This window comes from Acanthochromis polyacanthus, chromosome 19 (genome assembly GCF_021347895.1).
Source record: "Acanthochromis polyacanthus isolate Apoly-LR-REF ecotype Palm Island chromosome 19, KAUST_Apoly_ChrSc, whole genome shotgun sequence".
Lineage (NCBI taxonomy): Eukaryota > Metazoa > Chordata > Actinopteri > Pomacentridae > Acanthochromis > Acanthochromis polyacanthus.
In genome coordinates, this window is record NC_067131.1 from 4,755,417 (window position 1) to 4,767,866 (window position 12,450).

The window sequence follows — 12,450 nt, forward strand, 5'->3', positions numbered from 1 at the left end:
AGCACAGCAGAAAACAGATGTTCCCCCGCCGCTGGTTCCTTATTTATTAATGTGACGATTTTATAGTTTAACCCTCCCATCCCCAGGCAGCACTTTCTGGGTGTTTTTATCCACTGTGGGCTCATTTTTCACTGCAATATAAAATCCTGCACCTCTGTGGAGACAGAACAGCCAGGGCTAGAAGTAGAGAGAACTCAGAAGTGTATTCTGTGCAGAAAATCGTAAATATAACGTCATAAATCACAAAAAAGCACAAAGCAAAAGCTGAATGTCTTTGTTTTTAAATTTGCAAAAATGTTTAAATGTGGACTTAACATGTATGACATTTTTCTGTGTTCTCACAGCTCTTAGCAATGCTAGAAAAATAAAATAGTGGCTTTATTTACTATAGATATTTCACTACTTGCATTTCCTCCATAGGCGCTCTGTACACTGCCTGCAGTTCAGCTGGAAAGTTGCAGATTTTTTGTCAGGTGACTGTTGGTCACAGCTGAGTGGATCATGGCTCTATGGCTGCAACAAGAAGCAAAGAATTTTAGTTTTTTTACAGAACGTGGTTATTGGGAAAACGTGGATTTTTGGCATTTTTTTTAAATGAGACTTATAGAATAAAGTGATTTTTTTTAAGCTTAGATTTGGGTCCTTTTCCTGTTAGACAGTCAGAATGTTGACAATCCCACTGTTCTTTCTGTTTTTATCAGTTATAGCTCTAAAAAAATTGCCTAACTTTGGCATGTTTTTAAGAAGATACCATACTTTTCAAACCCACTGGCATATTTAGCGATTTAATTTGTTCATTTTCTGGTTCAAAATACTTCATGAAACAGTCAAATATGCTCGCTGTGAACAAGAGAATATTGAAATCTTTGATGTAGAAACTACAGAAATGTAGAGCAATTGAAGGAGAAGGTCATTTTAGCTACAAATATTCATACTTTTCACAAGGATGATACAAAAAAGTGACTTTTTTTTCAAGGAAAACTCGCGATTTTCAGCTTAGATTTTTCCGTTTTACAGTCAAAAAGCTGAAAATTCCACTATTCTCTCTGTTTTCACCATTTATAGTTCTAATAAATGGTGTAATTCTGCCAACTTCAAAAAAAGACACCATGCTTTTCGACTCCCGCCAGTGAAAATAGGTTGAAATGCTCGTCATAAATAAGGAAAATATTCATATTTTAGATGCAGGAACTGTAGAAATGTACGACAATTGCTGGAAAAGGTCATTTTAGCTGTAAATATTAATACATTTTCACCAGGATGGTGAAATCAGAGGGCAGAGCACAGGGGTGTGTCTATTTTTCTGGTCAGTTTACATGTCGTAAGTGCATTTTCTTCATATAATTTACACAAAATGTTCACAATAAAACCCTCAAACCAGGCAGAACATCAAATATAATGTTCCATATTTGTGCGTTTACTCCTCGTTTCTCACAGATCTTATCAGAGGTCGCGTAAACGTGGACTTTTTTGTAAAGTCAGAATCAAACGGCCTGGTGTTAATGATGCTCCGTTAGCTGATAGACAGCGACCTGGGACGACAACAGGCTCTTAATTAAACGTAGACACAATAACGACACGCGACCGTCCAGGAGAACAGGCAGCGGGACAGTTAATAAAGACAACCCTGGGGTTTTTTACTAATGAGAAGGATAATTACATGGCAGCAGCACACGGAGGTCAGCGAGGGGACACACATGCTGGTTTCTCCAGAGCTCGTCGTCTTCTTCTGTCTCCGGTTCTCCTCAGGTTCCGTGTTATTCCAGTGTCTGCTCGTGTTAGAGGAAGCCGGCGTGGGCAGTCTGTCTGCTGCGTTCCCTCCGTGATGCTGTACAGTGTGCGCTGTCTGGGTTATCTGTTTAGACTGTTTGTTTAGCTGCAGAAAGCCTGGCGGGGCTGCGATGGTGAGCCACCGAGCTGAGGCCTGACGCTCCGCATCGCTTCGTTTGGTGCCGAAATACATCCCAGAGTAAAGAGATAACATCTGTGTGGCGGTTTGGCAGCTGTGCATTGATTAGCCAGACTAAACACGAGCAGAAATTAGCACTCTGGATGTTTTTCCAACTGGAATATTTGTATTTTGATGCTGCCATGTTTCATTTTGACTCTGCAAAGATGTTTCACCGTGCTGGATGCATCTTTAGACATTTGCTCCAGATGTTTTTACAGTAATATTTGTATTTTCATACTGTCGTATTTAATTTGCATTGTTTACAACTCCATTTTTGCGTGTATCTTCAGGAATTTGCTCTTCTGCAGGTGGTTTTTGAGCCATGCTGCATTCATTTTTTTTTGATTAAGCATGTTTTGTTTTGCTTTTTAACTCGGTTGTCGTCTGTTACCGGATGCAAAAAGTCTGTATTTTTGTTGCGTGACTCTTGGTTAAATCTGAATCATTAATGACTTCACTGTTGCTCAAAAGAATCCGCTTAGAGAGAACTGTTTATTTTAGTGATTAGTTTAAATGGAACATGTAGAATAAAAAGGTTGGACTAAACACGAGCATGCGGCCTTGCAGGAATTAGCACGTTTAATATTTTCCTGCGGTGATATTTGTATTTTGCTGCTGCCAGAGGGTTTGTCATGAATACTCGTGATGGCAGCTCCAAAGAATGCAGAAGCTCAGTGTATCCTCTCCTGTCCTAAATATTCTTTGAGCAGGGATTAGAGGCAGAGGCAGTCCTGCTAAATGTGTAGCAGCTGAAGCGAGTCACAGTTTACTGACTTTTATTCTGAATTCCTGGGTTAATTCTGGTAATGGGCTACGGTTCACAGCCAGCGGAGGCAGCGAGAGGACACGGCCATCATTATATCAGCTTCACAAATGATGCATAGGGGTTGAGACGCTGGTAAATAACGTCCCCATAGGGGTGCTGCATTCAAAGCACCGGCTGAAACTTCAGTCGGATCAAAGACGTTTGCTTTACAGCCCAATTACACAGCAAAGATAAAAACTCCCCATAAAAAACTTCCCACATGTCTGAACAACATGCATGGCAAACCAAAAAAAACAAAAAAAAGACAGAAAAAGTTTTGCAGATTGAGCTGGTTCATAATTAAAGCGGTTTCCGTGACAACCACGTCATCACTCAGCACCTGATGAAAAGAATCCCGTCAACCCGAACACACCGGCTGTCGATGCAGGTTCATGCTTTTAATTTGGAAGTGAAATAAGCCAAATATGTCATGTTGCTGCCAGCGCTTCATTAATAGTTATGCCTCAGTGCGATTATTTATTCACTCTTTGTGCTGCGTATCCGTGAAGACTTAAATATTTTAGCTTTTAACAAGAAGAATGTTTAAAGAAAGTTCAGTCAGACAGAAGGTCGTCTCATTTAGCCGCTCAAACAATCCTCACTTAGACACATTAGCTTTAGGCAAACTGAAGCCTGAAACTTTTATTTAGTGGACTACAGACTCACAGCTGTCCATTCTGTTATCTGGAAGTTCATTTTAACCCTACAGACATCTCTAAATTGACTTTAGTGCAGAACAGGGAAGTTTTAGTGCCATAAGTCATTAATATAAGTGAAAAACAGGAGGTAAAATTCTTTATTTGAATAAATTTAGTCAATTAAACTGGATTAAATGTGTGCCCACAGGTGTTATTAATACTAGAAAACATGGCGGCTCTGCATTCTGTGAGTATTTATCTACATCTGTGCAACCTCTACTAACTGATAATAAGAATGTTATTTATAAAAGTGCTGTACACAAAATAAAAACAGTTAAAACGGACAAACAATAAAAACAGAACAATAAAAAAGACATCAGTAAAACAAACAATTTAAGATTCATATGTAAAAGAAAATAAGTGGCTCATTTTCAGCCTCTAGAGAGATGTTTCACCGTGCTGAATGTATCATACTGTTTGGATAATACAGAAAAGTTGACATGCACTCATTAATTTTCCTGCAGAACATGCACATCACACATGGCTAATTGAAAGGCTTGCTAAAAGCTAAAAATCTGAGGATTTTTTCTGCTTTTATAGTTTGTCTGTATTACAAACGGTGTAATTTTGGTGATTTTTTTTTCTTACCAAATACCCTTGTGTACTGAGGTTTATAGGGTCTTAATAAGAAGTCATTTCCTGTCGTTCATTTTTGCACAATATAAGAAAATCCACACACTGGATGTAAAGCTTTGTACGCAACAAAATTCGACAGGTATAATTAGAAGCCTCCACTAGGAGAATAAAGCTGAAGTTTAATTGTCATTTTCACTGCCAGAGTCTGAACAGAGGAACATTTCAAGCCTGATTTAGCACCAAAATGATCAGTGAACAGTTTCCCTGTCGTCAGAAAATGAACCAGGCGGTAGTTTTGTTTCGAGCAGAAAGGGCCATAGCGTCAAACTCATTTAAATGTGGTGCGATCTGTTTGAGTTGGCCCCGTTTTAATAAGTTAAACAAGATCTGTGTGCGATTGTTGCTGCCTGGATGTTGGCTTTGTTCCGCTTTAAATTCACGGATGATCTGTTCTGTGATTTAGATCTGGAATGTAACTAGTTATCGTCGTCCTGCAGCGTTGCAGGTCCTTCCCTGAACGTCGTCAGACTGCTGGAAGATAAAACAGGCGCTTCGTGTGGTTTTGCTGCTTGATGTGGTGAACTAGATCTAGACTGAGGTGTTGCTGCTGCAGCTTTCATCGAGGATTACATCTCATTGCAGCTTGTGGTGATAAAACGTTGTTGTTGTTGTTGTTGTTGTTGTTCAGCTTCTGCTCTGATGTCACATTTTCACTGAAGCTGCAACTTTTAATCGACTGCTGGTCAACTAATCTGCTCATTCATTCCTCAGTTTTGGTGCTTTTTGTGCGAAAAAAAAAGTCTAAATTGTCTGATTCTGACTTCTTAAACTACATTTTTTTGTCATTTATTTGATTGTCTTTGACAGTAAACTGTGTTTTGGGGGGTTTTCAACAGAAAAAAGGCATTGAGGATGTTATCTTGGGCTTTTGGAATTATTAATTGAATTTTTTTTTACATTTTATTGTCCAAAAACCGACCAAATAATGAGAAAATAATCAACAGTGTACAACTAATTACTTGTCAACGACTACTTTATTGATCAATTGACTATTGTGAGTGATTTTTAAAAAAAAGAAAAATCTAAATTCTCTTATTTTAGCTTCATATAGGTGAATATTTTCTACTTTTTTGCTTCTTTATGACAATAAACTGTATTATTTGAGGTTGTGGCCAAAGAAAAGACATTTCAGGACATCATTTTGGGTTTTTAGAGAATGTTAATTATTTTTTTGACATTTTACAGACCCAAATCTAACCAAACACTGACAAAATAATTGACACTGTGATTGATTACGTGTCAACAGCTACTTTGCTGATAAGCTAGCTACTTTAAGTGATTTTAAACAGAAAAAATAGTCTGAATTCTCTCATTACAGCTTCTTAAATGTGTTTTTTGTTCAGATTTCTTTCCTTCTTTATGACAGTAAACAGATTTGTGAGGGGATTTCTGGATATTGTCTTGGCTTTTTTAAATATCCATTGAAATTTTTCATAGTTTATCGACAAAACGACGAACCGAACATCTACAATCCATTACTTGTTGTTTGGCTAACCAGTTACTGATATATTTTAACAAAAAAACGTCTAAATCCTCTGACGTCAGCTTCTTAAATGTGAATATTTTGCTAGATTTTTTAATTTTCTATGACAGTAAGCTGAATTTTTGGGGGGTTGAATTAAGACTTTCAGACACACAATTAGCATTTTTAATCTCTTTTTTTTTTTGACATTTTGCAGATAAAACAGCTAATTGATTGAAGAGAAAATAACCACCATTGGGAATAATCATAAATTTCAGCCCTAATATTCATTTTACAATGACTTTTTTGAAAAGAAATCACAAATATTGATGCTTAAGCTCATATTTAGTGCTTCAAATCAGCAGCTCCATCCTCCAAGTGTATTGGATTTATCACATAAATCAGACGGATTAAACATATAAATCTAATTCAATTCGTGGTTCTTTTCCTATTTTTGATTTCAGCATCAATTCCAAAGCAGGAAAAACAGGCCTTGACTTGTGTTTGTGTCGGATTCGTGACGGAGCAGCGGGACTGAATAGCGACTGAATAGCGGGAATGAATGGCAGGCTCCCAGCATCCAGCACACCTCAGTGCAGCGCTAAAGCATTCAGGCAGCAGAGAACCCCTCTAGCTGTGATATTTTATTCAGCACAAACTGCCTGGTTTGAATTCCCAATCCTCTTAAGCAGAGGAGGGATACGGCCACAGTGGGATGCTTTTGCCTCTCAGCAACCGTGGCAAATGTATATCTCCAAAGTGTTTCTCCTGCAGAATGAGTGCAGAAGGTTTGGAGCTCCAGAATAGAGGTTTGGGAAGCAAAATATCAGTATGCAGTCTTAACAACATATATCTTTGTGCAACTATATAGTGGAGCTTTCTGGATGAGGCGTAAAACCTTTGTTGAAAGTAGACTAGATGTTTACCTCCACAACCCAAGCTAGGAATCCAGCTAATAAAACAGTTTCTAATCAGCGCATCTTTGCTGTTGATTTTTTTGCTCTTCCAGTTCACAACATATGTCATCTTAAAGTATTTCACCAAGTTAGAGGAAGATTATAGACAGAAACCCGACAAAACCCTTTGAACAGGACTTGGAAGCAACAAAAAAGAGGAAAAAAACTCACTTTTGTTGGGAAAAGCTAACCAGGCTCAGGGAGGGCGGCTGTCTGCCTCAACTGGTTAGGGTGAGGGGGGGGAAAGCAATATTAGAACAGCATAGAAGATAGAAAACAGACAAACAGCCCATCAGAGACCAATAAGCACTTAAGAAACACCTACAGAAAGGACAAAAGACAAACTAAAAGAGATAGAAAACTTTGTTGGAAGTGCTCATAAAGTCTCGGCTTATACCCCTGTAACTAAGGGATGGTTCTGGGTCAAGCTCAAATAACAAGCTTTATAAAAAAGAAAGGTTATAAGCCTAATGTGAAATGTAGAGAAGGTGTTTACCTTCACAACACAAACTAGGAAGCTGGTTCCATAACACCTACCTCCTATTCTGCTTTTGGAAACTCAAGTTAACCTGCAGACGAAAAACAAAGTAGTGTGTGAAGAGAATTTGGTTCTAGATGGTCTTTAGGATTCGATGGAACTGGGTCATGAAGTGTTCTGTTTTTTTTAAAAAAAAGGATTTCAACTTTAAATCTGGATGCTAATCCTGGTTCAAGAACCTTAAAGAGAAGTCCAGTTGCTTTTTACTGAAGCTTTAAGGCTTTGAGTCTGGATTTCGGACTGTATAGTGGGCGCTGCTCAGGAGCTTTTTGGACAAGACTTAAAACCTTTCTTGAAAGTAGACAAGATGTTTACCTCCTCAACCCAAACTAGGAAGCTGGTTCCACAACATCTACCTCCAGTTCTGATTTTTCTTCATTTTACGCCTCCTCATAACCAGTTGAGGTGGACGTCCACCCTCTCTGAGCCCGGTTCTGCTGGAGGTTTCTTCCTGCTATAGAGGAACTTTAACTTCTTGTGTTGATAAGTCCTGCTTGCTAGATAAAAGTTTGATTTAGAGGATTCTGATTAATTCGTTTCCTGTACTGGACGGGTTTTGCAGCCAGTTTCCTCCCATATGTTGTCATATTTGACCCAAAGAGTTAGATCAGGGACGTGAATATCCAACACTGAGCGTCTTGACTCATCGTCCTCGAACATAAGGTGAGGAACTGAGTCATAGAAAAGCCAGCTGAGTCGACTCGACCATCTGATTCCTCCTGGACGTTTTCCAGCCACTCCCAGGCAGAAGACGGAGGAATTAGATGGTCCCATGTGGACCTGGGTGTGGTTCAGGATCCCCCAGAGGCTTCTTCTTTCTTTTGACTGCTGCCACTGTAACCTTCAGCTCTGGATAATCAGCAGAACACAATGGAAGGACAGATATTTGGATGGATTCTGACATCTCCAAGAGTTCGGCCATATGGTTGAAATTAGCAGTGCAATAATAATAATGACTTTTTTTACCAGTGAGAAGTGATTTGTGTAAGTACTGAGGCACGGTGGTACTTTGAGCCAAATGCTAATTTACAGGAAATTGCCCTTCTAATCGTGCAGCCAAAAAAGCAATCCGTTTCTAATCAACGTGTCTTCACTGTTGATTTTATTGCTCTTCCAGTTCACAACATATCTCGTCTCAAAGTATTTCACCGGGTTAATGGAAGATAATGGAGAGAAACCCAACAAAACCCTCTGAGCAGGACTTGGCAACAAAAAAAGAAAAAAAAAACTCACCTTTATTATGAAGAAACCTGCAGGCTCAGGGAGGGCGGATGTCTGCCTTAACTGGTCAGGGTGAGGGGAAAGCAGTGATAGAACAGGTTAACAGATAAAAAAAAAAGACAAACAACCCAAAAGAGACCAATAAACACTTCAGAAACACCTGTAAAAAGGACAAAACACAAACTAAAAGAGATACAAGATGCCTAGTTAGTGACTTGCAATGTTAGCATTGTGGGAAATATTTGTTTTCTAATCTTGAACAAGTAGTTTTTGTGCCTAAACTTAACCAAACAGCTTAAAATGAACCTTAGATTCAAGAATCATGCACTCAACATGATCCCCATTCTCCTCGGTTAAAGTCCTGTTGGTGAATTATGCTCTTTCAAAGTAAAAGCCTCCAGTATTGCTTTTCAGAGATAAAATGTGTTTCTTTCAAGACATAATGCAGTTTAATTGTATGGTAATGTAATATTTGTGAGACAAGGTTGGAGATGTCCTTAATTTTGAACGTATTTGGCCATAAACCAGTATTTTTGGCCTGATGATGCCGAGGTCATCCTGAGGGTAGCAGGAACTTAATGGCCGGTCAGACATCATGAGGATCTGTCCTCTGCAGAAATCTAATAGCATTTTTTTTCCAGTATCTCTTTAGATATTTCAGCCAGGAATAACTGACAGAGTAGCACCTTAATAACAGATCCGGTTTCTTTTTAATTGCAGAATCCAGCGCACAGACAAAAAGACGCTGTCCAACGACGACGGTATAATTTCACCGAATCAGTCTTGTAGAATAATGTAAAGTTGATCCTGGGCCATGGTGGCTGGAATTAATCATGTATTATGTGTAATTACCTCATAACGTCTCCTGGTATCAGTGTTCTGTGCTGAACGTCTTCGAGGCCGGTTTGTTCTACAAGCTTCGTAACCCGACGCCATTGAATTATCGGAGCTAAATAAAGGGTGTGTCGGGAATTATGTCACCGCGGTTTGATTTTGTTTTCTCAGCATCAGGGAGGGGGAACGGTAACATGAAGCAGCAGTAATTTGAGATGTACGATATAAAAATGATAACAAAAAAAGCCCCATCCACCCCGGATTGTCCTGCTTTTATTTATGAAGCGTAATCGTGGCAGAACTGTGTGACAAAGGAAACGGATCATCGCGTCATTAAGGCAAAGAGGAGGCCAGTCAATTATATTATCAATGCCCCTGTAGCGACCTGTAGATCTCGCCGATATGAGCTCTGCTGGCATGTTAACATTAATGGAGCGGCCATTAGTCTAATGATGGGTCACATGAGCTGCAGGCAGCTGGCTCAGGCCTTCTGTTTTTCAGAAGACTGCTGAGGACGCCTGTTTGTCTTCATGTGCAGCTGTTGGAAGGAGCTGTGGCTGCAGCATAATGGGCTCTTTTAGCATCCAACATCTGAGTAAGAGGCGGCACGGTCCCGGACAGGAGACCAGAGAGCACTTGGAGCTGTTTATTTACGTTTTTATCGTTCGCGGTTTTCATTGTGGATGCGTGCTTTTATATGGGCTTTGGAATAACCATCTTTTTTCAATCTAAAGTCACACTTGTAAGAAAACTCTCAACTCTTGCATGTTTTTTAATGGCTTTTGGTCGCTCTTAGTAGTCCTAATATTTTATGTTTATTTTATAAGGTAATATTATAATTTTTATCATGTTTCCTGTCTTTTTAACCCTCTGAACTCCAAAAACCTATCTTTAGATTTGTAAAATATCTTCCTATTAATAGCTGAAATTACTTATTCCAGCAAAATATCTACATTTCAGTCATTTCTACATTTGAATTTGCAACATTTCTTTCTTTCACATGAACTGAAACTGCAAAACGTGCCATTGAATTTAAAGGGCATGCTACTTTTAAAAAATCACCAAAATTACACAATTTATCAGAGCCAGAAACTGTGAAAACAGAAAAAATGTCAGATTTTCAACTTTTAAATGGTTCTCATACTAATCATGTATGACGTGTGGTTACATTTAGAAAATTCAGCAAAACGAAATGGAAAATTACTTTATTCTACATGTCTTATTTAGAAAGTCACCAAAAAATAACCTCTTTGTTTAAATCGGATTCTGTAAAAAAAATTAAACATCTACATATTTAACACAGCTGAGAAGCCACGAGTGACTCAGCAGTGACCAATGGTGACACAGCAAAAATTCAGCAACTTTTGAGCTGAACTGCAGGCTGTGTGACAGCTATGGAAGCAAATTATAGATTTAGAGCAAAAGAAAACATACTCGATTAGTACAATAAATGTGCATAGCTCCAAAATTGTGGATTTCTAAGTTCCTCGTACTTCTAGTCATGGTTGCTCTGTTTCCATGGAGACGCAGGACTTTAATTTGCAGTGGAAAATTAACCCACAGTTAGGGAAAAAATGTGATAAGAGCCAAAAAAAATAAAAATAAATCAACATAAGGGGAAAATGCTTGAAGTTAAGAGGGTTAAAATTCACTCTAGATGTAATTTTGATTTGATTGGTTTGCAGTCTACTTGCTAAAACGACTCCGTGTTGTGTGAGATGATGGAAGACAGTGAAGCGATTCAAGCACAGACGCAGGTCAAAGTGATTCACAGAAGGTGAAGAAATGTAGAAAAAATCAGTTAAAATAGAGCAAAATAAGTTGAAATAACGAAAAGATGCGACATTGTTGGAGGAAACTGAGAATCATTTCTCTTTGAAATGAGCTTAATATCCATTGGATCAAACTGGATTTTAATTTTTAATCAGGAATAAATCAGCGTGCTGCTTTTGAGACTTTTCTCTCCTATGACCTGGTTGGCTGAAAGTAAATCACGTTTAATCTTTTGTTTTACCTGTTGGTGCTTTGTCCTTGAATAGAAACAGACAGAAAACGTAAAAGGAGAGAAAACAAGGACATAAAGTGTTAGCCGTCATCCAGAATCAAACCAGGGTTGTTGCATATGTGTGTATCTGGACTTCTGGGACCTCACAAACCCTCTCCAAAGGTACCTCAGTCATTAGACTCCACCGTCCAGACGGTCTGAAAGTGATTTAATAGGGACACTGACTCCATAAAATACTGTTTTCATCAATGAAAGATGTGAGTTTCAAGGCACATACAGAACAGTGGTGTCTAGAGCTTTAAATAAATTGAATATCTGCCATTTTTTCATTCCCATCTTTAAATAATGAGAAGTTTTAACTATATTTGACATATGGAATGAAGAAATAATCAGATTCTGCTTTATTTCTTGGTAAGAAATCAAATTTGAGCAGATTAGTGTCACTAAGAATGTTAACTCCTTTGTGAAAAGTCAGAAGAGTTTTAGGTGGATTTGATCGAATCGTCACAAGCGTGTTCAACTAAATCAACTTGCAGCTGTTAGAAATATGGCTGTGTTTCAAGTTTCCAGTGGAACATCGCTCACTAAGTAGCGTTTTGATAGCAGGAAACATCCCATCAGATCCGAGTGAAAGTGTCAGGTCGTTATTCTGAGCAAAGACAGGCTTTCTGGGTTTCAAACCAGACTGAAGGTTTCTAATGAGGCGCTGAATGAAACTCCAGAACACTTCGCAGAAACTGGATGAGCTGTTTCCAAATCTGGACCAAAACTGAAGATCGATACGTCAAGCTTTGCTCAGTGGGAAAAGAATTTGCTAAATAAAGACTCATATCAGTGAAAAAGTCCCGTCGAATGAGGCCCGTCTGGTCTCAGAGGACCAGCAGCGTCTCCAAACTGTTTCCCAGGAGGGTAAATGAGGACAAATGCTCGGGGAGGACGTAGCAGCGTTTCACAGCGGATGACTATATACTGATGAACAGGAGGCAGGATGACACAGCAGTACATCAAACACTTAGTTCTACTGAGATGCGCTCCAATTCGTGGTGTTTGTTGAGGACTTTTACCGCAAACCGAAGACGAACGAGGAGTCGCCCGACCTCCGGCCCTACTGGACATTTATTAGACGGAGAAAAGACAAACATTCCCGTCAGACAGCGCTGGGATGATGCGGCTTATCGGGGTTTTGCTCAAGCTCTTGAAGTTAATGCCAACTTAAGTGCGTGGTGTCATCGCAGCAAAACGGGGAGGGAAGACCAGATATTCTGACATTTATTCGACTTTTAACGAAGGCGAAATCACCACATGGCACCAAAACATGTTGACAAGGAAGTCTTTAGATGGTAC

The 12,450-nt window shown here is 39.0% G+C and overlaps 1 protein-coding gene across 2 annotated transcripts in view; it reads left to right on the forward strand.

Annotated features, from left to right (window-relative positions):
* The window catches only part of LOC110968146 (thyroid hormone receptor alpha-B), a 233,498-nt gene that overhangs the window by 120,690 nt on the left and 100,358 nt on the right, over positions 1-12,450 (forward strand). The window lies entirely within an intron of this gene.